Below are 26778 nucleotides of genomic sequence, written 5' to 3' on the forward strand. Positions count from 1 at the left end.
CTCTCTAACTCCTACCCTGATATCACTGGGACATAAACCTGATTATCCCCACAGAAGCACTGTCTGACAGAGTAAAATATCAAGTACCAAAGAGTAAGTGTAAAACAAGATATTTTAGTCTGTTCGAGCTACCATTACAAAATACCATAGACAAGATAGCTTAAACAACAGAAATACTTCCTCACAGTTCTGGAGGCTGGAGGTCTGCAATTAGGGTGCCAGCACGGTCAGGTTCTGGTGAGAGCTCCCTTTCTGGCTTGCAGATGGCCACCTTCTGGCTGTGTCCACATAGAAGACAGAAAGGAACAGCAAGCTCTCTGGTTATCTATTCTTATAAAAGCACTAACCTCACTGAACCAGGGCCCCACCTTCATGACCTCATCTAACCCTAATTATCTCCCAAAGGCCCCACCTCCAAATACCACACATTGGACGTTAGAGCTTCAACACACGAATTTGGGGTAGGGGGAATGACATACAGTCAGTCTATAACATCTATTTATTTTTAAAAAGGTGAAATTTGATCCTAACATTGTACCATATGAAAAATCAACACCAGATGGATCAAAGACTTAAACATCGAAAACAACTTTAAAAAACTTAGTGGAAAAGATGACTATCTTTTGACCACAGGGTAAGGAAAATTTTCTTAAATAAGAAAAATTTGACTATACTAAGAACCACTGTTCATCAAAAAATACCTTCAAGAAAGTAAAAATACAAGTTATAAACTAGCAAAAAGTGTTCACAATACACACAACTTGTAATGCACTATTATCAATAACATATAAAGAAGTAACACACACAATCAGAACATGGCCAGAAAAATGGGCAAGAGACAATGAAGAGGCATTTCACAGCAGAATGCAACATATAACCAACACATGTACGAAAAACTGTTCATCACTGGGGATCACAGATTTTCAAAGCAAGACCCTGTGTCACGAAAAACCATGGAAAGCTTTGTAATGGACCAAAAAACAAAGAAACAAACAAATAAAAATCAGTCAATCTTCTCTCAAGTTCATACATACATCACCTCCATCTTTCATTGCCTTTGAGCAATTTTTCAATTTGATGCAATGTAGAAAACTGATGATAATGTGAATTATTCTTGTGTACAACAGAGCAAATTACTTGTGTCCAGTGGATTATAATTGGTAATTGCACAGGAGATATACTAATTTTTGCATTTATTTGAAAATGTTATTTCAGCATTCCTTTACTACACATAAATGAGTAACTCTTCAAATTTCCCTTTGAACTGATTTTAACATCTTACCAGTTTCCTCAATAGTGAGTTAAATAAAATACTTGACAAGTGACAATTTTATATCTGTATGAGAGTCACAATTATATCTCCTTTTAAAAATCCTTTATGACCACAATTAAAATTCAACATCACCCACTATGATTTAAAAAAAAACAAAAAACAAAAAACCTTACAGCAAACGAGGAATAGAAAGGTTTACTCAACCCAAGGATAACACCTTCATGGTGAAAGACTGAAAACTTTCTCCCCCAAATCAGGAACAATCCAAGGATGTCTGCTCTCACCACTTGCATTCAAAATTGTACTAGAGGTTCTAGTTAGTAAATAAGGCAAGGGAAAAATGATAAGATGATAGAAAGAATTTAAAAAATAAATGATAGGAAGAAGTAAAACTGTCTTTACTTACAAACATATCATTTTTTACATAGTAAAGCCTAGAAAATCTTAAGAAAAAAAAAGGCTACTAAAACTTACAAAGGCCAATATACAAAATTAAATGATATACTAGTAATGAACAACTGGAAATGAAACACTTTTAAAATGCCATTACAATAGCATTAAAAAAATCAAAGTAGAAGACTTGTACACTGAATACTAAAAAAAATACATAGCTCTTGAGAAATTAAAGATGATCTAAATAAGTGGAGTGAGATATCATGTTTATAAAGTGTTAAGATGCCTACTCACGCCAAATTGACCTGTGGAGTAAGTACAGTGTGAAGCAAAATCTACAAACGTTTTTTCAGAAAATGAAAAGCTAATCCTAAAACCTAAGTGGTAAAGTGGATTTTAATATTTAAATGAAAATACAAGGAGCCTAGAAGAGCCAAAACAAATCTTTAAGAAAAACAAAATTAGAGAACTTACACTATCTGACTTCCAAACTTATAAAGCTACTGTAATCAAGATAGTATGGTATCAGCAAAAAGAAGAAAAATACATCAATGGAACAGAAGACAGAACCCAGACACACACATACACAGTCAACTGACTTTTTTTTTTTTTTTTTTTTTTTGGCTGCATTGGATCTTTGTTGCTGCATGCAGGCTTTCTCTAATTGCGGTGAGCGGGAGTCACTCTTTGTTGAGGTGTGCGGGTTTCTCACTGCGGTGGCTTATCTTGCTACGGAGCATGGGCTCTAGGCACACGGGCTTCAGTAGTTGTGGCACACTGGCTCAGTAGTTGTGGCTCGCGGGCTCTAGAGCGCAGGCTCAGTAGTTGTGGCGCACAGGCTTAGTTGCTCTGCGGCATGTGGGATCTTCCCGGACCAGGGCTCGAACCCACGTTCCCTGCGTTGGCAGGCGGATTCTTAACCACTGTGCCACCAGGGAAGTCCCTGTCAACTGATTTTTGACAAAGTCATCAAAGCAATTCAATGAGGAAAAGAAAATCTTTTCAACAAATGGTACTGGGAAAACTGGTTGTCCACATGCAAAAGAATGAAGTTGAACCCTCACCAGCACCATATACAAAAGTTAACTCAAAATGGATCAAATACTTAAATGTAAGACCTAAAACAAATACCTAAATATAAGACCTTTCTCTTAGAAGAAAACATACGGCAAAAGTTTCAGAGCATTGGATTTGGCAATGATTTCTTGGATTTAACACCAAAGGCATATGTAACAAAAGACAAAACAGACAAATTGGACTTCGTGAAAATTTTTGTTTCGTGCATCCAAAGACACTATTCATGGGGTAAAAAGGCAAGCCACAGAATGGGAGAAAATATTTGCAAATCATATATATGATAAGGGATTAATATCGAAAATATATAGAGAACTCCTAAAACTCAACAACAACAACAAAAATAACCCTATTCAAAAATGGGCAAAGGACTTGAATAGACATTTCCCCAAGAAGATATATGAATGGCCAATAAGCACAGGAAAAGATGCTCAACATCACTAATCATTAGGGAAATGCAAAACAAAACTACATCTCACACCCACTAGTATGGCTACTATGAAAAAAATAGTAAACAAGTTTTGGCAAAATGTGGAGAAACTGGAAGTCTTGTGCACTGTTCAGGGGAATTTTAAATGGTACTTCGGCTGTGGAAAGCAATATGGTGATTCCTCAAAAATGAAAATAGAATTACCAAATCCACTTCTGGGTATAAACCCAAAAGAACTGAAAGCAGGATCGTGAAGAGATATTGGTACACCCAAGTTCACAGGAGCATTTTTCATAATAGCTAAAACATAGAAGCAACCCAAGTATCCATCAACAGATGAATAGATAAGCAAAATATGGTATATACATATAATGGAATATTATTCAGCTTTACAAAGAAAGGGAAAATATACTACAACACAGATTAACCTTGAGGACATTAGGCTAAGTGAAATAAGCCAGTCACTAAAAGACAAATACTGTATGATTCCACTTACATGAGGTACTTAGAGTAGTCAAAGTCATAAAGACAGAAAGCATTATTGTGGTTGCCTGGGACTGGGGGGAGGGGAAAATGGGGGTTTGTTTCACAAGATGAAAGGAGTTATGGGGATAGATGGTGGTGATCGCTGCACAACGTGAAAGCATTTAATACCACTGAACTGTACACTTAAATATGGTTATGATAAATTTTTTGTTACGTATTTTGACCACAAATTTTTTAAAAGACATATTAAGAAAGACAGTGAGAAAAGATGATTTTTTTAAAAAAAAAATTGATAGAAATCAGAATAGTGGTTCACGAAGGAGCCTGAGGAAACTGAAGGGGTAATAAAAGTGTTCTAAATTTTTATAGGGGATTGGATTATATAGGTATATGCACATGTCAAAACTCACTGAACTGTATATTTAAGATCTGTGCATTTTATTGTAAAGTTGTAAATTATATCTCGCTTTTAAAGTTTTTTTAAAGATCACAACTAGATACTCTTTTAGATCATTCAACTAGCAAATTTTTAAAGTCTGAAAACACCAAGTACTGGAAAGACTGTAAAACAACAGGATCTCTTATACACTGATGGTATGGTAGAAGGATAAAATGGGGCAATCACTCTAGAAATAAACTGGATTATCTTTTTAAGTTTAATATTTACTACTGATACCGTATGACCCAGCAATTCCATTCACAGTTCCATACCCAGGAGAACCTCTTGCACATGAACTATAAGAGTCATGTGCAGGAATGTTTCTTGCATCAGTGTTAAAAATAGCAAACACCTGAAGACAGAATTTTTTATGACTCAAACCCAGAAATAAATTGAGCGTGATAACTAAGGGTATCAGTTTCAAATATTGAAGATGTCTTTATGTTTTAAAGACAACTCAGTTTTAGTATGTATATATTATCAGTTTGTTCAAGGTGTGTGTGTACAGAACAAATCCAAACTTAAGGCACAGAATTAAGGTACTATAATGAATTTTTATTTTAAAAGGTAGAATTTATTCATTCAACATGGCTTTTATGAGAGTAAAGATTGGAACTTATCTAAATGCTGGTTACATCATCTCTACTATATTCATACACAAAATATCCTGCAGCTGTAAACATGAATGAAGTAGATCTAAATATACAGAAAGATCTCCAAGTCATGAAAGGAAGTTGAAAAAGGAAGAAGTAGAACAGTACATTCTCATGGATTAAAATAAATTCCAATACAGATACTTTAAAATTTATATTTACATTTGCAAAAATAATTTGAAAGCTAATAAACTGCTAATGGAACTTCCTTCTGAAAATAAGAACAGGGGATCTAAGGTGAAAGGAAGATTTACTTTTCACTGTAAATCCTTTGGTACCATCTGTATTTCTGACCACATACCTGCTTTTTCAATTTACATGGAGGGAGGGGAGAAAGAGGCTCTCAGACTTCCATGTTTCTGGCAAGCAACCTCTCCCATGCCTCACAGCAGATATGCCAAACCTTCACCACTCCCTTCAAACTCCATATCTCACCCCTGTTGCCTCCCTCCAGAACATCGCCAACCACAACATCACCAAGCCAAGGACTTTGTTTTCCACGTCAGAGAAAAGGGGAACTGCCTATATTTCCTAATTCATTCCCATAAATTTATCTCTGGCTACATCCATGGACATATCCTTCCCTCAGAAGAAACAGGCCACTTCAGGCAAATATGTATTCCAGATGCAATCTTTCACCTCTGCAGGGGAGCCTATTCTCTGTGTCATTCCTCTCTCCACTTCCACAAGCTTGCTCGTAACTGGCCCCTTCTCCCACCAGCTCTGTACATACACATGCTCAAAAGTCTCTCCTATATTAAAAAATATCTTATGTTCTCCTCTATGTAGCACCCTAAACTCATTCTTCCCCTTCACAGTTAAACCTCTCACAACAGTAGTCCTTAATCCCTGACAGTCTCTTCTTCATTTCCCATTCACTGCTTAACCTACCAGAATCTTGTTTCCCTCCTCACCACTAAAAAAACAAAAACAAAAACCACTTTTGTTACTCTTGCTAAAATCACTAAAAGACTAAACCAATAGTCATTTTGTGAACCTTACTTTACTTGATCTCTCTGCAGTATCTGACACTGCTGACGTCTGCCACTCTGTTTTTTTTTTTAAATAAATTTTTATTTATTTATTTTTGGCTGTGTTGCTGCGCGCGGGCTTTCTCTAGTTGCGGCAAGCGGGAGCTACTCTTCGTTGTGGTGCGCGGCCTTCTCATTGTGCTGGCTTCTCTTGTTGCAGAGCACGGGCTCTAGGTGCACGGTCTTCAGTAGCTGTGGCTCACAGGCTCTAGAACGCACGCTCAGTAGTTGTGGCGCACAGGCTTAGTTGCTCTGTGGCATGTGGGATCCTCCCGGAGGGCTCAAGCCTGTGTCCCCTGCATTAGCAGGCGGATTCTTAACCACTGAGCCACCAGGGAAGTTCCTGACACTCTTCTTGAAACCCTCTAATCCCCTGGCTTCTGTGACACATCTCTCTTCTATCTCTACGATATGCACTGGAGATTCAAAGATGTATACGACAAAGTCCCTGACTTCAAGGAGCACAGATTCTAAAATGAGAGAAATACATGCAAATGATCACAACACAGTGAAATAGTACTATGATAGTTATAGGTACAAAGTGCTGCAGTAGCTGCATGATGGAGAAAGAGAGGGAGCATGAATTCTAAGAGGCAGCAACTAGAATGTATAAAGTCCCACATATAAATCAGCATGGTATGTACAGGGAATTTAATTGATAATCGTTCAGCATACAAGTTCTGAAATCTGATTCTACTATTTACCAGCTCAATGACATAAAATAACAATCTCTATTTCAAAGGACTACTATGAAAATTAAATTAAATAGGGTCTGGCATATCTTGAAAGGTCTCAATAAATGTTAACTTTTTCATGACAAAAACACTGAACAAACTAGGAATAAAAGGGAACTTCCTCAACCTGATAAAGGGCAGTTAGGAAAAACCCACAGGTAACATCGTACTTAATGCTAAAAGGCTGAATTCTTTCCCCCTAAGATCAGGAACAAGATGAGGATGACTGCTCTCACCACTTCTATTTAACACTGTGCTGAAGGTTTTAGTCAGGGCAATTAGGTAATAAAAAGACATAAAAGGCATCCAGATTGGAAAGGAAGAAATAAAACTATCACTATTTGCAGATGACAAGATATTAAATATAAAAAAATTCTAAGTAATAACTACTAGAACTAATAGTTGAACTAAGAGTTCAGCAAGGGTGCACGATTTAAAAATCAATTACATTTCTATACTCCAGCAATGAACAATCCAAAAACAAAAGTAAAGAAACTATGCCATTCACAATACTATGAAAAAGAGTAAAGGACTTAAGAATAAATTTGACAAAAAAAGCACAACACATACATTGAAAATTATAAAACATCATTGAAAGAAATTAAAGAACACCTAAATAAATGAAGAGACCTCCAATGTTCATGGATTGGAAGGCTTAATATTGTAAAGTTTCCAAACTGATTTACAGATTCATAATACAGATCAACACAGTCTCTATCATAATCCCAGACGGATCTTTTTATGTAGAACTTGACAAGCTGATCCTAAAATTCATATGAAAATGCAAGGGGGGACTTCCCTGGTGGTCCAGTGGTTAAGAATCCATCTTGCAATGCACGGACACCCGTTCAATCCCTGGTCCGGGAACTAAGATCCCACATGCCGTGGGGCAACCAAGCCTGCACGCCACAACTACAGAGCCCATGCGCTCTGGAGACTGTGCACCACAACTAGAGAGAAGCCCACATGTGCACTGCAATGAAGAGCCCGCATGCCACAACTAAGACCTGACACAGCCATAAAATAACTAAATATTTTAAAAAAAGGAAAGAAAGAAAGAAAATGCAAGCACCAGAAGACAACCTTGAATAAGAACAAACTTGGAGAATTCACACTTCGTGATTTCAAAACTTCCTACAAAACTACAGTAATCAGACAATGTGATACTAGCACAAGGAAAGACGTATAAATCAATGGAATCAAATGAAAAGTCCAGAAATAAATCCTTACATTTATGGTCAACTGATATTCTTTAAGGGTGCCAAGATAATCCAATGGCCTAGGACAACTAGATATCTGAATGCAAAAGAATGAAGCTGAGCCTCTACTTCACTCCATACATAAAAATTAACTGAAAATGAATCATAGACCTAAATTTAAGAAATAAAACAATAAAACTTACATTTAGAAGAAAATATGAATAAATCTCCATCACGTTGGATTAGGCAATGGCTTCTTAGATAAAACACCAAAATCATAAGCAACAAAAGAAACATAGATAAAATTAAAAACTTTTGTGCTTTAAAGAACAATATTGAGAAAGTGAAAAGACAACTCACAGAATGGGAGAAAATATTTGCAAATCATGTATTTCATAAGTGACTTGTATCCAGAATATATAAAGAACTCTTACAATAAAAGGATAACCTAATTTTTAAATGGGCAAAGGATTTGAATAGACATTTCTCAAAGTAAGATATACAAATGGCCATTAAGCGCATGAAAAGGTATTCAACATCATTAGCCACTAGGGAAATACAAATCAAAAGCACAATGAGGGCTTCCCTGGTGGCGCAGTGGTTGAGAGTCCACCTGCCGATGCAGGGGACACGGGTTCGTGCCCCGGTCCGGGAAGATCCCACATGCGGCGGAGCGGCTGGGCCCATGAGCCATGGCCGCTGAGCCTGTGCGTCCGGAGCCTGTGCTCCGCAATGGGAGAGGCCACAACAGTGAGAGGCCCGTGTACCGCAAAAAAAAAAAAAAAAAAAAAAAGCACAATGAGACCACTTTACATCCATTAGAATGGCTGTAATTTAAAAAAAGAAAAAAAGGAAGAGGATAATAACAAATGTTGGTGACGATATGGAGAAACAAATCCTCATACATCACTGGTGGGAATGAAAAATGATACAGTCTCTTTGGAAAACTGTTTGGCAGCTCCTCAAAATGTTAAACATGGATTTACCAAATGACCCAGCAATTCCACTCTTAGGTATGTACCCAAGAGAAATGAAAACATGTACACACAAAAACTTATACACAAATGTTCATAGCAAAATATTCATAATAACCCAAATGTAGAAACAACCTAAATGTCCACCAACTGATGAACAGATAAGCAAAATATGGTACATGCATATTGCGGAGTCCAGCTCCTGACCAACAAATCGACGTGTGACTTTTCCAACCTGACCATAAATGACTACAAAGGCCCTGGCAGGCCTCACATAGGAAATCTGCCCTCCCCTGACTAGACCTGGCACACAGTCAGTGCACTGCTGTCTCTGAAGAGAGTTGCAGTCAAGGACCCAGGCATCCCTGACTGACCATGCTCTTTAGCACAGCTGTATCCCTAGCCCAGGTACCTTCTTCCAGAAGTTTCTTTATATGTGGCCTGCAGCTGAGGCCTTTCTTCAGGTGCCTCTTCTGAGATCTTCTCATTAGGAAGGAAACATTAAAGACATTTTTTCTCTACTCTGACTCAGTACTTTTCCACTCCAAGTCCTTCCATCTCACCCTCCAACCAGCCCTGGGTCCATAAAACTGCAGGAACCTTTTGTTTGGGGCTCCCTCAGCAGTGAGACAACCCCCCCACCCCCGTACTGATTCACCTGAGTGAGAGGGCCTGCACTTTCTCAGGTTTAGCCTCTTGCTTATACTATCTCAGTAAGTGAATAAAGACTAGAATGTTACTTTCATTTTGGAATGTTGTTTTTAATCAGCTACCTTGATACCTGGAAGCTCAGCACTTACCCCTGCCCCCCAACCCACTTCTCTCTCACAAGCTCAGCTAAACTCCTGACACATAAAATATAATATTATTTAGCCATAAAAAGGAATGAAGTACTGGTTCATGATGAACCATGGATGAACCTTGAAAACTTTATGCTAAATGGAAGAAGTAAGTCACAAAAGACCACATACTGTACAATTCCATTTATATGAAATGTCCAGAATTGGCAGCTCTATAGAGAGAAAGTAGATTAGTAGCTGCCAGGGACTGAGTAGAGAGAGGAATGGATAGTGACTGCTAATGAGTTCTGATGTCTCTTTGAAGTGATGAAAATATTCTAGAATTAGACTGTGGTGATAGTTGCATAATGCTGTAAATACAATAAATTACATCAAATTTAAATAAATGGATGAATTTCATGGTATGTAAATTATTTCTCAGTAAAGCTGTTTTCTTAAAATGTTAGTTCCTAACATTCCTAGAGCACTAGTGAGATGGAAAAATGGATATAAAACAGATTATACTGCTCTGCAGGAGTGTAAAATATCCTTTGAACACTGTAAAGGTACTGAAGGATTCTGAGTCATGGACTAACACGATGACATTTATCTTTTAGAAAAAGCACCCTCGTAAGTGTGACAAGAATGGCTTAGAGAGCAGCTGGACTCAAGGTGGAAAGACCAGATGATGGACTTATAATGTTACACTTAAAAACTTAAAAGATGAAGAAGATTTGAGCCAAGACATGTAAGAAAAGGGAAAGAGCTATGATACGATCTTTAGAGTGGAATGCTATCTATAGAAACCAAACACTAACATACTAAAGGATATATCCTTATTGTATAAGCACCCCCCCAAACAGAGGGAACTAGAGAAAATAATCAACTCCAAGAGAAGAGAGTGGTAGAAAACTCTTAATAACTGAACTATTAAAATAGTTACCAGTTGTTGTAATCTATGACTTAACTAATTGAAGGTTTGCCTTCAAGAATATCAGATTATAATGCCACTATCTTTCTCAAGTGCGTGTCAGGGAACAGCAGTGTGAACTTCAAACTTTGAGTATAAGAAACAAAGGAAAAATTCACTCAAAACTATTTTAATGGCTAGAACCAGCTTCATTTGTTTCAATCAAATGTCCTACAAAGTAAAAGTAAGCATGCTATATATGTAGCTTTATAATAAATAGTATTTGCCTCCTATTAAAACTCTCAGAGGAAAAGACATTAAATTTTTAATGCCTTAAATTTTTCAGAAACAATTATTTCTCATTATAAAATATATCTTAAAAGGCAAATGCATTTATAAAATATCTCACCTTAGGTTTTCAGACAAATCCACAAAGAAATCTCTACAGCATAACTTCCAGTTTAGGCAGATACCTGAATTGAAAAAAAGGAAAAAGACATGGTCAATATGACTAAATCTGAGTAGGGAACTTCATTTTTTCAAGAGAAGAACCCTAACTTGATCGTTTACCCCCTAAAATTTTGTGCTCAAGTTGTTCTTTAGAAGCTTGTAAAATGTCAAGGATCTTAATTCTGCTAGACTTTCTATTGTCTATAATTATTTAAACATTTTGACAAATCTTGAAATATAAAACTTATCAAAACATATACTATATTAACAAGGGTGAGGGGGATCAATTCAAGAAAAATAATTTTTGTTCACCTGTTCAAGTTTTCAAAACAGAAGGCATTTTCTAAAAGTCTGCACTCCCCATAATACCACCACCATGACCTCCTATCCTCACAAAAATGACAGAATTCAAAAATATGGAAATATAAAAGTAAACCAACAGCATGTGTTTATAAAACAAGTAAAAGGGAAGATTAAATAAAACAAATGGCTAATAAGTTATGAAAATTTCACCTACATTGGCAAAGGAAATCAAATTGAGATATCATCTTTCATCAATAAAATTTGAGTTGTTTTTTAAATAAGATGTTAGTTATTAGTGCTGTTCCAGTCCTCCTCCTTCCTAGACTCACAGTAGAACTGCACTTCACTGCCCTGTTTCAACTTAGTTCTGGCTACATGACTTGCTTTAGCCACTAAAATGTACATAGACATGATATATTATTAGGCATAAGCTTTAGGAACCAGTACACAACTGGAAGACCTACCCACTGCTGCAGTGATTATGGAAAGAAGTAATCAGATGGAGCTCTGATCAGGATGGTTCACTAAATGACTCCAAAGAGAGAGAGAAGACCCCCTGCTGATATGTGTTAGACATGTAGCACAAGCAAAAAGTAAACATGGTTGTATTAAACCACTGAGATTTTGGGGATTGTTACTATACCATAATCTACAGCTATACTGATAGCTACAAATTATAATGTAATATAATAACATAATTATAGTAATATAATGATACAATATAATGGGCATCTTTGCAGATACCCCTATTGTGGTAGTGTAAATAGGTAAAGTCTTTCTGGAAAGCAATTTTGCAATACACAAGAGCTTTAAAAAGTTCAAACCCTTTGACCTAGTAACTTCTCTCTCAGAACTCTGTTCTAAATAATAAAAAATCCAAAGATTTGTATCATAGCACATTGATGACTGTAAAGAACTGGAAATAAACTGAAAGTTCATGGCCCAATTCAACATTCATGACACCATCAAGAAGCTTATAATTCAAAAGAAAACATAGTTCAGGTACATACAAAAAAAGTAAAAAATAAATATCCCAAAAGGTGCAACAAACAAAATGTTATAGAAATTCCAAAGAGTAAAATGTCAAGGGAAATGTTTAGGTAAGGTTTTGGGAAAGACGTTGATAAGAAAAGGGGGCATTCCAGGAAGTAGAAATGGAATGAACAAAGGTACAAATGGGCAATTTGTTACAGCAAGGATTCTCACCATCTTTTTGTTTCCCTAGATCTGGCTCTAGCCAAATGATAGCATACAGAATGTCCTTAATTTCTAAAGTAACTGAGCTACCCACAATATGAAATAAGTAAAAAGAAAAACACAGATGTAATATGCTGGTTAAGGTAATCAGTATTCAAAAAGTAGACAGTCTACACCTTCTTAAGTTTTCCGATAGCCTCTGTGAACAACAACAAAAATACAACATACCTGCAAAACCAAATGTAAATTCTGTGCATTTAAGACTGACTGTTATTTTCATAACATTAAGCATACCAAAAGAGCTGAAAGTTTTCAGGTTTTTGTTATTTTATCTTCCTTTCTACTGAGTAATTTTATTCTATGGATAGCAAACTTTGCTATTCAGCTCACTCCATACCTAGGGCCTAGTAGATGCTATCTAAATACTTGTTGAATTAATATTGGGATTTAATATATATTTCACAGAAAATACTCCTCATTTCTAATTATTCAGAGTAATGGGAAGTAGAAAGAAAATAAGTAACATTAATTGAAAATGCTGTAAAAAATGAAGCCATAAAAGAACTTAAACCATTATTTTCAAAACGCTCCTTGAAGCAAATAATCTGTTTACCAGTAACTCAAGCCTTTATTGTAGCCTTTGTTGTTATGCTACACACATACACCATCAAGACAGTCATTTTTACTAAATATAGCTTGAGAGAAAAAAATCACATAATTTGATACCCAGAAAAATGCCAGTAGTTCACCTTTGTATTCCACACAATTCCTAGCACATAGTGGGTGCTTTCAAATCATTCATTGAGTTGAACAGTCACAGAGAAAATGTTTATTCTGCTGTCCATATGAGTTCATTATATTTCAAAGGTATGAGTCATCAACTCTGACAATAAAAGCAAAACTTACACCCCTACTAATCCTTGACATATCTCAAGAGCTCTCAGAAATGAGAAGAGATATCCATAGACATGTTCCCTAAGTTACACAAATGTAAGAAGATAAAGCGTTTTCACTGTTGTAGATTTGCTATATTTAGATGGCTCTGAATTGAATTATTCAAGCATATACAAATACAACGTTGAAGGGGTCCACATACTTGCTCCTGACAGTCTGGAAACAAAAGCTGCTATTCAGATAAAAGATGATAGGCAACAGGAATCTGACAGGCCAGTAATTTACTTCCTTTTCCACACGTTTGAATTTGTAGGCCTCCACAGTTATTAAGCAAAATTAGTTTCATGATGTCAGCCAAAAAGCCTCATGGGCAACAGTTTTATGTCATTAAAAAAAAAAAAACTACCATCCTCAATCTGTTTGAATTTGTGTTTGCTCATTAGAAGCCTCTCAGTGAATCAGCAGAGAAGTTTTTTCATTGCACTCTTGCTCTATCAATCTTTAGTATAGCCCTGAACTGTAACAAATTCCTATTCTCCCTTCTTTCCCTACACCTAAAATAATTAGATACAGTTAAAGAAGCTGAATATCAAATAGTCTTGCAGTTCTTTACCAAAAATGGAGCAATTTCAAAGATACAAATGTGGTCTTAATATATATTTATTCAGCTTAAAAAATCAACGGTCAGAGAAAGACATCTTCATCTTCCATCTCTCCTATTTGTTCATGTCTGAATCCACCATGCTCTTTCACACTCCTTTGCCTCTGCAAATGCTATTTTCCCCTCAGCTTGGTTAGAACCTCCTCCTCAAATCTGACTATGGCAAATTTCTAGTCACCATAGAAGTCTTTACTAGTTTTCCCCCAAAAGGCTCATGCAAATCTTCCCCTATGTACTGTCTATACACTTTCATTAAGTACTTCTCAAACTGGGTAGTAACTCTGACTCTACAGTCAGAGAACTGAACACCCCTTGGCAGAGCTAATAGTCAGCTGGTACATACCAGTACAGCATTAAGGGTTGTGCTGAAATACTTCCATAATATGGTCTGGCAAACAGTCACTGCCCCAAACTTCACCAGCTCTAAGGTACCTGCTGATGGCCCAGTCTTCCCACCCCACCATCACCACCACCACCACGCCAACTCAACAACAAAAGCAGCAAAGCCTGATGCAGTATAAAGAATGCAGGGGTCCTTCAAGACCCTGAATCCAGTGCTATGGCCATCTTGATTGGCTGGTGTCTGTGTTGTAGTGACTGACAAATACTCTGAAAATCATTCCTGCCTCTTTGTACCCAAAGCCTAGCATATGGTAGACCTTTAATGAACTGTTTTTTATCAAAATAATGAACGAATTAATACCAGCTCTACTCAATGACCCAAGGCCAATGGGTATGCTGTCAAAATTATGCAGACAGTGATCAGACTGGCAAGAAAAATCCAGGTGCTTAAGTACAAGACAGGAAAAGTGGTCAAGTCTGCCTATTTTCTATGCTTGTCTTCAGCCTCTGATAAAATAAATGCTTAATTTGACAATGTGGGCAAAAATCTTCAGTGTGATACTTTATAGAGCATATGATTCAAGGTTTGTTTTTTTTTTACATTATTAAGCAAAGTTTAAAAACAAAGTTCTTATAAAAGCCATACTCTCTATAAAAATACCACAGTGATCACTGAACTCTCATCAGTGTCTTGAACATGAAGACAGGTATCACTAAGAAAGAACACAAGTAATTAATTCAAATGGAGAGGAAAAGGCAAGAATAAGAGTCAGTTAATTATGAATCACATGTCTAATTACAGATTTTGCCAGGGGTTTCAGATACTTCTAATTAGTTTTACTTGGTATATTAATTATAAATAGAACACCATGAGAGAATTTTCTAATCACAGGAATTTACTGAGTATGTAAAATCAGATTTTAAGTTATCATCTTTCTAATTTAATAATTAAATGTTCAATAATGCATGACAGGACTTCCCTGGTGGCGCAGTGGTTAAGAATCCGCCTGCCAATGCAGGGGACACGGGTTCGAGCCCTGGTCCGGGAAGATCCCACATGCCGTGGATCAACTAAGCCCATGCGCCACAACTACTGAGCCTGCGCTCTGGAGCCTGCAAGCCAAAACTATTGAGTCTGCGTGCCACAACTACTGAAGCCTGCGTGCCTAGAGCCCGTGCTCCACAACAAGAGAAACCACCACAGTGAGAAGGCTGCGCAGCACAATGAAGAGTAGCCCCCGCTTAACACAACTAGAGAAAGCCCGCACACAGCAACAAAGACCCAATACAGGGCTTCCCTGGTGGCGCAGTGGTTGAGAGTCCGCCTGCTGATGCAGGGGACACGGGTTCATGCCCCGGTCCAGGAAGATCCCACATGCCGCAGAGCGGCTGGGCCCATGAGCCATGGCCGCTGAGCCTGCAAGTCTGGAGCCTGTTGCTCCGCAACGGGAGAGGCCACAACAGTGAGAGGCCCGCGTACCAAAAAAAAAAAAAAAAAAAAAAGACCCAATACAGCCAAAAATAAATAAATAATTTTTTTTTTTAAAAATGCATGATAATTTTTTGAAAGTCATCAGTAAAATACACAGCACATTAAAGTCAAGCTACTCAAACACTACTAAGGTAGTGACAGAATCTTTTAAAAAATCCATAAGGTAGAAGATGTATAGCTGAAAGAAGGATGAATACGGAGCTTTAATAAGAATTTTGAACTTATAAGTGGTGATATACCGATCATTTTAGGCCACTTTCTGGTAGGAAAATCATCTTTCAGTCATCCTATAGGGAGTTTCAGAGAGTTATAAAATTTAAGTATTATAAAAATCATGATGCAAGGAAGAATAATAGCAACATTTTCTACAAGAGAAGCTTAATTATCTAATTTCACATTGTCCCATTAATTATCAATCTTTAGTAAAACAAGGCTGATCAACATACATAGCTGCTAATGAAAAATTCTAGAAGGTAACAAAATCTCAAAAAGCATCATGTAGTATATAGAACAAATCGAGGAAAACCAGCCTGAATTTTCTTTTTGGTAGTTATTAAATTAGAAACAAGAGAAGAGAAAACAATACTATAATGATTTTAATGTTAATAAATGCTTTTAAAGTCTCACTAATCCTAATTTGAAACAACCATGTAAATTATCTTGGCTATTAGCACAACCATATGAATTTAAACAGCAACTGCATACAATGAATAGGTTAAGTAATAGTAACAGTAGCTACCACTACTGAGTAACTATATACTATACCAGATAGAATTCAAGGTGCTTTACATAGTTCAAATATCAAAAAGATAAGAGAAAATCAATTATTAAGTAACAATTGTTTGTCCCTCAAAGACAGGCATTCCCCTACTATTACAAACAAAAAAATGGATAGGTGTGTTTCTGGAAACCCTGAAACACCATGTTCACCAACCTAAGACTATCTACCCCCAATCACACGACCTTCTATGAGGGACTTATGCCTTAGGTAACTTTAGATTGAAGGATGTTTGCCAAGGGAAAAAAAGTTTTATTTAGACAATACAAATTAATAATACGATTTGTTTTATTAGGTCAGACTCAATTCCCCAGCACATCCCAAGCTTTCCTCTCCCCATTCACAGAGAATAATACAGAGATTCTAAGGAGCTCAAAAAGACCAATAAATAAATAAATAATTTTTAAAATGGTAGTATGGATTTTTAAATTAAGGGAATAACATAATGAAAATCGTGTTTTAAGAAGATTAGGGTAAGGGGGGGATAAATTGGGAGATTGGGAATGACAATACACACACTACTACATATAAAATAGATAACTAATAAGGACCTACTGTATAGCACAAGGAACTCTACTCAATACTCTGTAATGGCCTATATGGGGAAAGAATTTTAAAAAGAGTGGATATATGTAGATATCAAACTTTGCTGTATACCTGAAACTAACACAACATTGTAAATCAACTATACTCCAACAACAATTTTTTAAAAAAGAAGATTAATAACATGACAAAACAATCTGAGACTGCAGCTGGGAGATAATGGAAGCAAGTAGACCAACTCAACATGAGACGATAACTGGTCCATTCGGAATAAGACAATGGCTGATGGAATAGTAAAGAAGAGCTGAACCTGACATTACCAACAACTTTCACCTTTCTATTACAAGTTCAGTTCATCCTGGGAATAAGGTAGATGCAAATTATTATTTTCTTAATTTGTCTGATAGAAGAAAGGGAACTTTAAGAGTTCACTTTTGAGGTCTTAAGGTCTTCATTTTCTACCCAGGTTACAGAGCGCCTGAAATTCAACCACCAGGAAATCATCCTTCTCAATTACAACGTCCTACTGTCCTGGCATTTTCTGCCAAAATACCCTAGAAAGAATAATTTCAGAAGTACTCACTTAACCATTATTGATGGAAATTAGCTTGCTTGCCTGCCTTCTCCATGAGCACCCACCTCCATCCCCACCCCCATCTTCATAAACAGGACCAGGGCAGAAACAAGGGTCCAAGAACCTAATTTTATCCGACCTGGATGTGAGACTAAAAGAGACTAGATGCTCTGCCAAAATTAGTAATGAAATCAGAATCAGAGCCAAAAGCTTTAAACTCCTAATCTCAGAGCTTTAAGATAACTCATATTTTCTCTGCCATTGGATATAATAAAAATTTTTTTTAACTTCTTAATGTAATAATAACAAAAAAAAAAATCACAGAGCTTTCAAACTAGACTCCATCCTCCTTTGTTGTTGTTGTTTTAACACATTAGTGGGGCAAGAACAGTAATAAACACAGCTAAGGGCTTCCCTGGTGGCGCAGTGGTGGAGAGTCCGCCTGCTGATGCAGGGTACACAGGTTCGTGCCCCGGTCCGGGAAGATCCCACATGCCGCAGAGCGGCTGGGCCCATAAGCCATGGCCGTTGAGCCTGCGCATCCGGAGCCTGTGCTCCACAATGGAAGAGGCCACAATAGTGAGAGGCCCACATACCGCAAAAAATAAAAAATAAACACAGCTAATAAATCAAAGAGGATATGAATCTAAGTTTCCTTCAGGGACTCCCTGCCACAGTCAAGGCAAAGTTCTGATGCTATAGCCTGGTAAATAAGGTCCTTAGTATTTAAAACCCAACAATCCTTTTCAACCTCATCCTTCACCACACCACTTTCCACTTCCTCATTTATCACCATATCTACTGAATGAATACAGATGCCCAGTGTTCAACGTCTTCTCATACCTCCATGTCTTAGCTCATTCCACTTTTCTTCATAGAACACTCTTTTCCCCTGCTGGCATGGCTACATTGAGCTCCTGCTCTCTCTTAGAAATAATTTCTTGACAGGCCTCCTGTTGGACCCTGAAACACATTCCTCCCCTAACCCACACCAAGTCTGAAATAGGCTCCCTCCTTTATGCACATCTCTACCAAACTTCTCAGAGGGTATTTCAATTCCCAAACTAGTGAATTAGTTTTGTACATTATAGGTACTAAAATAATCATTAGTTCCCAGTGCTGTGTTCTTTCTACATAACAGTATTCAATCTACTCCATCATGATGTACGTCTGAGGCTTCTTCCCCTTCTTTTTGTATTTTGGTTTGCTAAGAATCCTCAGTATATTTCCTATTAACTCGACAGGTTTAAGCACATTTAGAATGTGGTTATTAGCTTCTTAAAAGAGAATCCAACTGAAATTAAATACAAATGGAAGTTTTTCCATTATAAGGCTTGATGGGTCAATCTGACCAAAAAAGGAACTTTTATGAATATTCATAATCTTGCTAAAAAAAACTTCACTTAAAATGTTCTCTGGGGCTTCCCTGGTGGCGCAGCGGTTGAGAGTCCACCTGCCAATGCAGGGGACACAGGTTCGTGCCCCAGTCCGGGAAGATCCCACATGCCATGGAGCGGCTAGGCCCGTGAGCCATGGCAGCTGAGCCTGTGCGTCCAGAGCCTTTGCTCCACAACAGGAGAGGCCACAGCAGTGAGAGGCCCGTGTACGGAAAAAAAAAAAAGTTCTCTGTATCTACTTGGAAAATGTATTCATACAACAGCTTCTGAATGATCAAAAAGGTGAAATATCAAACCAGTTTATGTCATTATTTTAAATAGAGAATGGTATCCACACTGCAATAGGAAATATCTGCCTTCAGAAAAAACATCAGAGTTAAAACTTGCAACATCCAATTCCATGTTCCCTTGATTTTTTTAGGTAGGATAATTGTTAAAGGATACATCAAAATCTGACAACCACACTCCTCAGAACCCTGTTCAAAACTTTCCTACTAGGGTACCAAAATGTTCATTGCAGCTCTATTTACAATAGCCAGGACATGGAAGCAACCTAAGTGTCCATCAACAGAGGAATGGATAAAGAAGATGTAGTACATATATACAATGGAATATTACTCAGCCATAAAATGGAATGAAACTGAGTTATTTGTAGTGAGGTGGATGGACCCAGAGTCTGTCATACAGAGTGAAGTAAGTCAGAAAGAGAAAAACAAATACCGTATGCTAACACATATATATGGAATCTAAAAAAAAAAAAAAATGGTCATGAAGAACCTAGGGGCAAGACGAGAATAAAGATGCAGACGTAGAGAGAATGGACTTGAGGATATGGGGAGGGGGAAGGGTAAGCTGGGACAAAGTGAGAGAGTGGCATGGACATATATACACTACCAAATGTAAAATAGATAGCTAGCAGGAAGCAGCCGCATAGCACAGGGAGATCAGCTCCGTGCTTTGTGACCACCTAGAGGGGTGGGATAGAGAGGGTGGGAGGGAGGGAGATGCAAGAGGGAAGAGATATGGGGACATATGTATATGTATAACTGATTCACTTTGTTATAAAGCAGAAACTAACACACCATTGTAAAGCAATTATACTCCAATAAAGATGTTTAAAAAAAAAAAACAAAAAACTTTCCTACTAGGGATTCAGACTAGGGCTCCATGACACCCCAATGCCACTACTGTAAAACAAACAAATAGCAGCTTCAAACAAAACACCATCCAAAACTACACCCAGCTATAGCCTGAAATTGGTGACAAACCCCAAGTCTGTTGCAACCCCATATTCAAAACAGTTTCTATAATAATACTACGTTGAGAGCTTTTACCAAATCAATGGTTCTAATAAAAGCACAAAATGTAGTCTAAGATAAAATACTCATATGGGTGTTACTTTGCTTTTCAGAATGACTTTGGTTAATCTATTTAACCTATTCTGTCTACACATTAAGGTCTAAAATGTAGTACTTGTAAAGTTACTATTTTAAAATGTTTTCTAAGCCATTTGGCACACCTTAAGTCCATTATTACTCTTGTTCTAAAACAGAATTACTACTCACTGAAGGGAACATACTTAGAATTAAACTTCTTAAGATACAGATCACAAATAATAATATTAGTCAACTTGAATCAGAAGGTTAAAATCTAACAAAATGATTTATTACCGTACCTCAAAAATAAAGATATGTTACTGAACTCATTCTAATTGTAATAAGATGGAATTTCCTTTATTTACTTGAGGGGGATATAGAATGTAGAAAATAAACTAGGTACTCTAAAGATCAGAGTGAAAGAAAATACAACCTAACTAGATGTGAAATTTAGTACCAAACATCCCCACACACACACACACACAAAACAAGCTCACAAAGTATTATATTTTTGCCCTCTCCTTCACTTTTCCCTGCTGCCAGTTGCCTGTTTCAGATGTTCTCGTGCAGAGGAAATAGCAACAATGCCATTTTCCTTCCAAATGCAATCAGGTTTTGGCAAACTTAAGTCAGTATGTCAGTTAAAAATAGAAACTCAACTCAAAATGTGTTTGGCAAATATCTAAAGTATTGAGTAGCTCTCCTCTCTTGAATGGTATTGAATTTTCCACTTATCATTTTTAAATGTACAAATAAAACTAAAAACCTGCACATGTAGCTGACCAAGTAATAGCTTCCAAATTAATAATACATTTTGCAAGACTCTTTTATAAGCATTCACTGAGAGCAAAATTATGCCATTTTGGAAAGAGAATTCCTGTGAGATTGGTCCTTAGTAGCCATGATATTTCAAAACACTGCTTTTGTTTTTAGATAAACACTATTGTGACTCCTTTATAAGTTGGCAGGCAACTTTGCCAGAAGCTCAAACAACTGTTTTCATCAAATAAGTGTCTTCACTGGACCCTCCACCAGATCCATTCAAGAGTATTAAAATAGGTCTACATAAATAAAGTTTTATTGAAACATAGTCACACCCATATGGTTATATTTTGCTATGGCTACTTGTGCTCTACAAAGGCAGAGTTGAGTAGAGACAACATGAGTTGTGACAGAAATTATATGGCCTACAAAACCTAAAATATTTACTCTCTAGCCCTTTACAGAAAAAAATCACCTATACCAGAACTTTTTCAAAATAAACTGGATAAAATTATCTCACCATTATCTCCACTGTTCACCTGTCTATGAAATGAAAGTGACAGAGTACTTACAGAATTTCTTAAATGCAATTCACTCTTTAATATTTATATTACTAGGAACCCATGTATAAGATACTGTTCTGAAATACTGAACAAAGACTCAGCAACTCAGATGAAGCTAAAATCTTCTCAGACTCAAAATGCAAAATGTCTACACCCAGCACCATCCTAATTACTATTACTCAGCATTAAGTATGGTATTGTCATAGGAGGTTCAGTAATGACAGAAGCCTATTTGTGTGCCATTATTTCTGTTAAAGGATTTTCAAGGGACAAAAAACAAAACTGGCTATAGGTAGTTAAAACAAATGCAGTTTAAAGTTTTGTAAATACAGAATAATCGGTGTTAAATTTTCAATGAGGCTGTTTCACTGTAAAGCCGTTTTTAAGTTTTCAAATGAAAAATCCAAGATCTAAACCCCAGATTAAAATGTCAGATACCTAGATATTCAAAAAGTATCTGGTGACGGGCTTCCCTGGTGGCACAGTGGTTGAGAGTCCACCTGCCGATGCAGGGGACACGGGTTCGTGCCCCGGTCCGGGAAGATCCCACACGCTGCAGAGAAGCTGGGCCCGTGAGCCATGGCCGTTGAGCCTGCGCGTCAGGAGCCTGTGCTCCGCAACGGGAGAGGTCACAACAGTGAGAAACCCGCGTACCGCAAAAAAAAAAAAAAAAAAATCTGGTGAATAAAGCAAGAGTTATATGGATGGTCAGGTTATTACCTTCACTGCAATTATTTTTGTATGTTACAATTTTCACTCTCCTCAGTTAAGGATAGACCTAGCAAAGGAGTCTTTTCTAATCCAGCCCAGATACTCCCCAAGACCATTGTCAAACAAAGCCTATATGGGACTGGGTGCTGATACTGCCTCAGTCTGCAGAGGAGATGGAAAAAAAAAAAAAAAAAACATTGTACGAAAACAATTCACAGAAAACCCTGAGGCCTGAAAGACACATCACTTTTTCCTGGTGATAAAAGAGGCATTCAGATGCGATCTGGGCCTTTGGTCTCACCAATTGCCTCCTTAAGTCAAAGCCCAGCGAGTAATTAACAGCATTTAGAATTTCCAAAAGACTGGGCTTAGAGCAGTATATATAAATAAGGAAGGAGCCTGGGTTTTGGAATGAGTCAGAAAGACCTACTAGTTTCATGACTCTAGCATCTATTTCCTATGTGATGCAAGTTATTTAACCTCTCTGAGCCTCTGTCTCTTTATGAGGATAATGATGGTACTACTTTCATAGGATTATTATGATGATTAAAGGAGATATCGTAGGAGCGCCTGAACCCTGGAATGTAAAAATAATTAATACACAGTAGCACCTAAGTATATATAGAACCATAGGCCAGGCATATATTCATTCCTCAGCAAACCTATTAGGTAGGTACTGTCACTAAAACTTGCTCAAAGTCACAAAATGAGCAAGGGGCAGAGCCAGATGTGGGGCAGAGCCAGATGTGGGCCAGGAAGTACAGCTCCAGTGTCCATGCTCTTAACTATACCTCATTATACATACTGCAGTTATTATTAGAATGAGCATCCCAGATATTCGTAAGAATGGCTTTATGTAAAACAAAGTGTTTGAAGCCCTTCTACGTCAACATTTGAATTATAATAGATTTCTAGTTTGGGAATAATCCTGCTCTTGCTAAAATGCTGTTGGTAGCACAAAGCTAATACTACGGTCAAAGTTCAGTACCTGTTTAGGTCATGTAACTTCAAACAGAGAAAAAAAATTTCCAAAACTCCAGAACATTTAGGCTGGCTTTGAGAGACCATAAAAGGCTATGGAACAAACACCTCCTCTCCAAGAAAACACTTCAAAAGTGACTTGAGTGGCACCACAAAAATCAGAGACTCAGAGCTGGAAAGGTCCTCAGTTTAATTCTTATACTACAGAGTGGAAATCGAAGCCAAGAGAGAAGTATGGCTTCCTTCATGTCCTACAGCTAGTCATCCATCATGTCAGACAACTTTCCCACTACACCACTCTGTCTAGATTCCTACTGAACTGCAAACTCAGTGCCTCATTAATGTAATACCTCAACTGAAAAGTCATGTATAGTTTGTTGCACAACATAAATACACTGGAAATCAGTGATGGGGAAGGAGTCTTTTACCAACAATCTTTAAACAATCTATCTGAACAAGACATAGTCAACTTGTTGACTCTGAATAAACTGCAGACATATATTAGTACACATTCCTAATGTCCTTCTGACTGTTGCTGTGTTCTCAACATATACCAAGCCTCCAACAAAAATTATCTCCTTTTTAGTATTACCAACAAGAAAATTGCCATTAAGGCCCAATTATTGCCATTAAGGCCCAAAGATTCCTGGTAATCTTTCCTACAAAAACACTGCCCCCATAAATTAATAAATTATAAAACTCATTCTTCTTGAAAACAAAATACATCAACACTTTTAAAATAAAATGATCGTATACTTTACCATCCTCTCAGATAACCCAGGTGTAAACATAATTAGCTTGCTCCAAAAATAATTTTGTAAGGTAGAAATTCCCTCATAGTAAGCTGCACATATTTGTCTTCAAACATATCTTACCTTTGGTTTAAGGCAAAACAGATGAATTTGTTGTTCAAATTCAAAACAATCACATAGGGAAAGTGATTTTATTACTGTTAACAGCTGATGTTTTCAACTCCTCTTATGCCACCCCTGACTAACACCAATGCCTATGGTCTCCTCCTTTAGCAGAACTGAAACTTACAGTTCCAATAGGGAGCTAACTCTTCAGTGACATAACTCTAGCCGCAAAACTAAGGTGAAATAACTAAAGCAAAAAAAGAAAGGCACTATCCAGAAAGATGTCTTTCAAAAATTACTTGGAGAGCCTTATGGGAATTCTTGAAAAACAAGAAACAACTATCTTTTCCTCTATAGAGAAAAAAGGAAAAAATTCAACTAGTCGTGATGAACAGAAAAGGACAAACAATACATTCCAAAGGAAGAACTACGAGACTTGGCAAGATACCAAGATGAGGAGTTGATGAATCAAAAGTGACCTCAGTATTTTTGTGTCTGGGCAGCCATATAGATGAGAACGTCCCTGACAAACTCAGAAGCCAGAAAAGAGCTTGTTGATGGGGAAGGGAGGTCAGGCCATTTGTCCCCTGTAAGTGAATGTTAGCAAGTGGGTATATTTAATACATCTTAAGTATGTGCAGCTGGATATAGGTAAGTTGAAGATGCATAATTTGAACGTCTTGCTGGGGTTTAAACACGTGAAAATGTTAAATGAAGAAGGTGGGCCTCTTAGGTAAAAGCTAAAGCCTCAGAGTGACAGATATGATGTGCTTAATATACAGGTAATGAAATGCACTTCTGAACCCTTAGTGTATTACAAATACCTCCTCAGAGTTGCAGCAGTTACTCAGCGTTTACCTCCTTGCCCCCTGCTTAAAACAAATTCCAAATAAAAAACAGAAGGCCTCACAATGGAATCTCATTTCTAGAAAGATGTAATTTAACACTATGGCAACAAACTCCAGAATGCTCATCTGAATCTTCTCTCCCTGAATCAAAGAATGTTTGTAATTATTCTCTGAACCATATCTACATTAAACCCCCACTTAGCCCATATATCTTTATCTCGATACACCTTAGCTAGATCACTTTTCTATTAAATATACATAACATTTCTATTTCTACATTTTCCTTTCCACTGATAATATTATTTTCACCCTCTGCTCTAGATATATTTTTAACTTTTAATTCTGAATCTCCAAGTTAAAATGTGACAACTATCAAAGAAAAAAAATCCTCTATCATACAGGACAACTGCCTTGTAAGAATTGTTTCAATTCCAGAAGCGCTTCAATGATATTTTCAGCTTCCTTTTATAGTTGATCCACAATATCAACTTAACCTTCTTCACACTTTCTTTCCACCTATTTACTTTCTTTTACCTATTCTCTTTATTTAGTCATACCATTTATAAGTTTCTCTAGGAAAAATTTTGACCCTAACTTTTGGGATTCAACTTTCTAATTTTGGAGGAAAAAAAAAAATCTGTGGAGTGAATCAACTCTCTCTAAACAGCTGTGCAATCTTAGACAAATTGTTTAACCTTTCTGAGCCTCCATTTTCTCATTTGTAAATGGGAGATGATACCACCCATCATGCAGGGATGTTTTTCAAATTAAAGGAAAAGAAATGTAACAAATCTAGGATGATAAGTGGTAAAAAGTATTTAATAAACTGGTGGTTATACATAAAAAATTTGTGTTATTATCAAAGTAATTATCTCATAGGCCATTACAGAACTTTCCTACCAAAAGCACTGCATGTACTTCCTAATTCTGGCCTCACTTCAAGGTCAAAATACAAATTACATTGCTGCAATTTTAATGGAGAAGCCATCAAAGGGAGTGTGTAATGGAAATCTGGGCTACAACATTTGGGTAGAAAGAAGCTGGAATACAGGACCAGGAAAGCCGACTCTCAGGGTTTACTGTGTTCCACAATTCCTATATGTACACCCTTGAAGGCAGTAAAATCTTGACTGCTAAAGAAAGGTTACAGTACATGTCAAGCAGAGAGTAGCTACATTTCATTTAGTTTCCCAATTCCAAGCAGAAATGAGGATTCGTGCGAGTTTGCCTTTCACCGCTGATTTAAAACATGGAAAAACAATGACCACAGTGATGATGTTGACAGATATATTAACTCTGCAACTAATATTTGAGACTTACTACATGCCAGTATGCACACTATGCTAAGTGTTTTGTATTCATCATTAACTCTCACAACAATCCTATGACGTGGATACTTTTATCCTGTTTAACAAACAAAAGAAACAAAAAGACCCTGAAGCTTAGCAGAGCTGGGATTCAAACCCAGGTAACAGTAAAAATTTAATAACACAAGTTATGTGCTGACAGTAAGATACCTAATATTTCAGCAGTCAGAGCTATTTGGGTATCTGTGTGGGAAGCAGAGCATCGTATTCACTCAACTGTATAAGCAAAAGCAGGAGAGAGGTAGAAAAAGAAAGGGTTACATCCCATAGTAGCAATTCTGAAACTTTCAAATATTAAAAATCATGA

At 37.0% G+C, this 26778-nt stretch overlaps 1 protein-coding gene across 11 annotated transcripts in view; it reads right to left on the minus strand.

The window, feature by feature from the left end:
- PEAK1 (pseudopodium enriched atypical kinase 1) overlaps window positions 1-26778 on the minus strand; it is a 302708-nt gene that overhangs the window by 239811 nt on the left and 36119 nt on the right. For 8 of the 11 annotated variants that reach the window (XR_004348631.1, XM_032623954.1, XM_032623951.1 and 5 more), the window contains exon 2: window positions 10785-10848. The gene's annotated coding sequence lies outside the window, so the exon portion shown is untranslated. Of the gene's footprint in view, window positions 1-185; window positions 279-10784; window positions 10849-26778 lie in introns of all 11 variants that reach the window. The other 3 variants (XM_032623947.1, XM_032623946.1, XM_032623953.1) reach the window with 1 other exon arrangement.

Source organism: Phocoena sinus, chromosome 2, assembly GCF_008692025.1.
Source record: "Phocoena sinus isolate mPhoSin1 chromosome 2, mPhoSin1.pri, whole genome shotgun sequence".
Taxonomy (NCBI): domain Eukaryota; kingdom Metazoa; phylum Chordata; class Mammalia; order Artiodactyla; family Phocoenidae; genus Phocoena; species Phocoena sinus.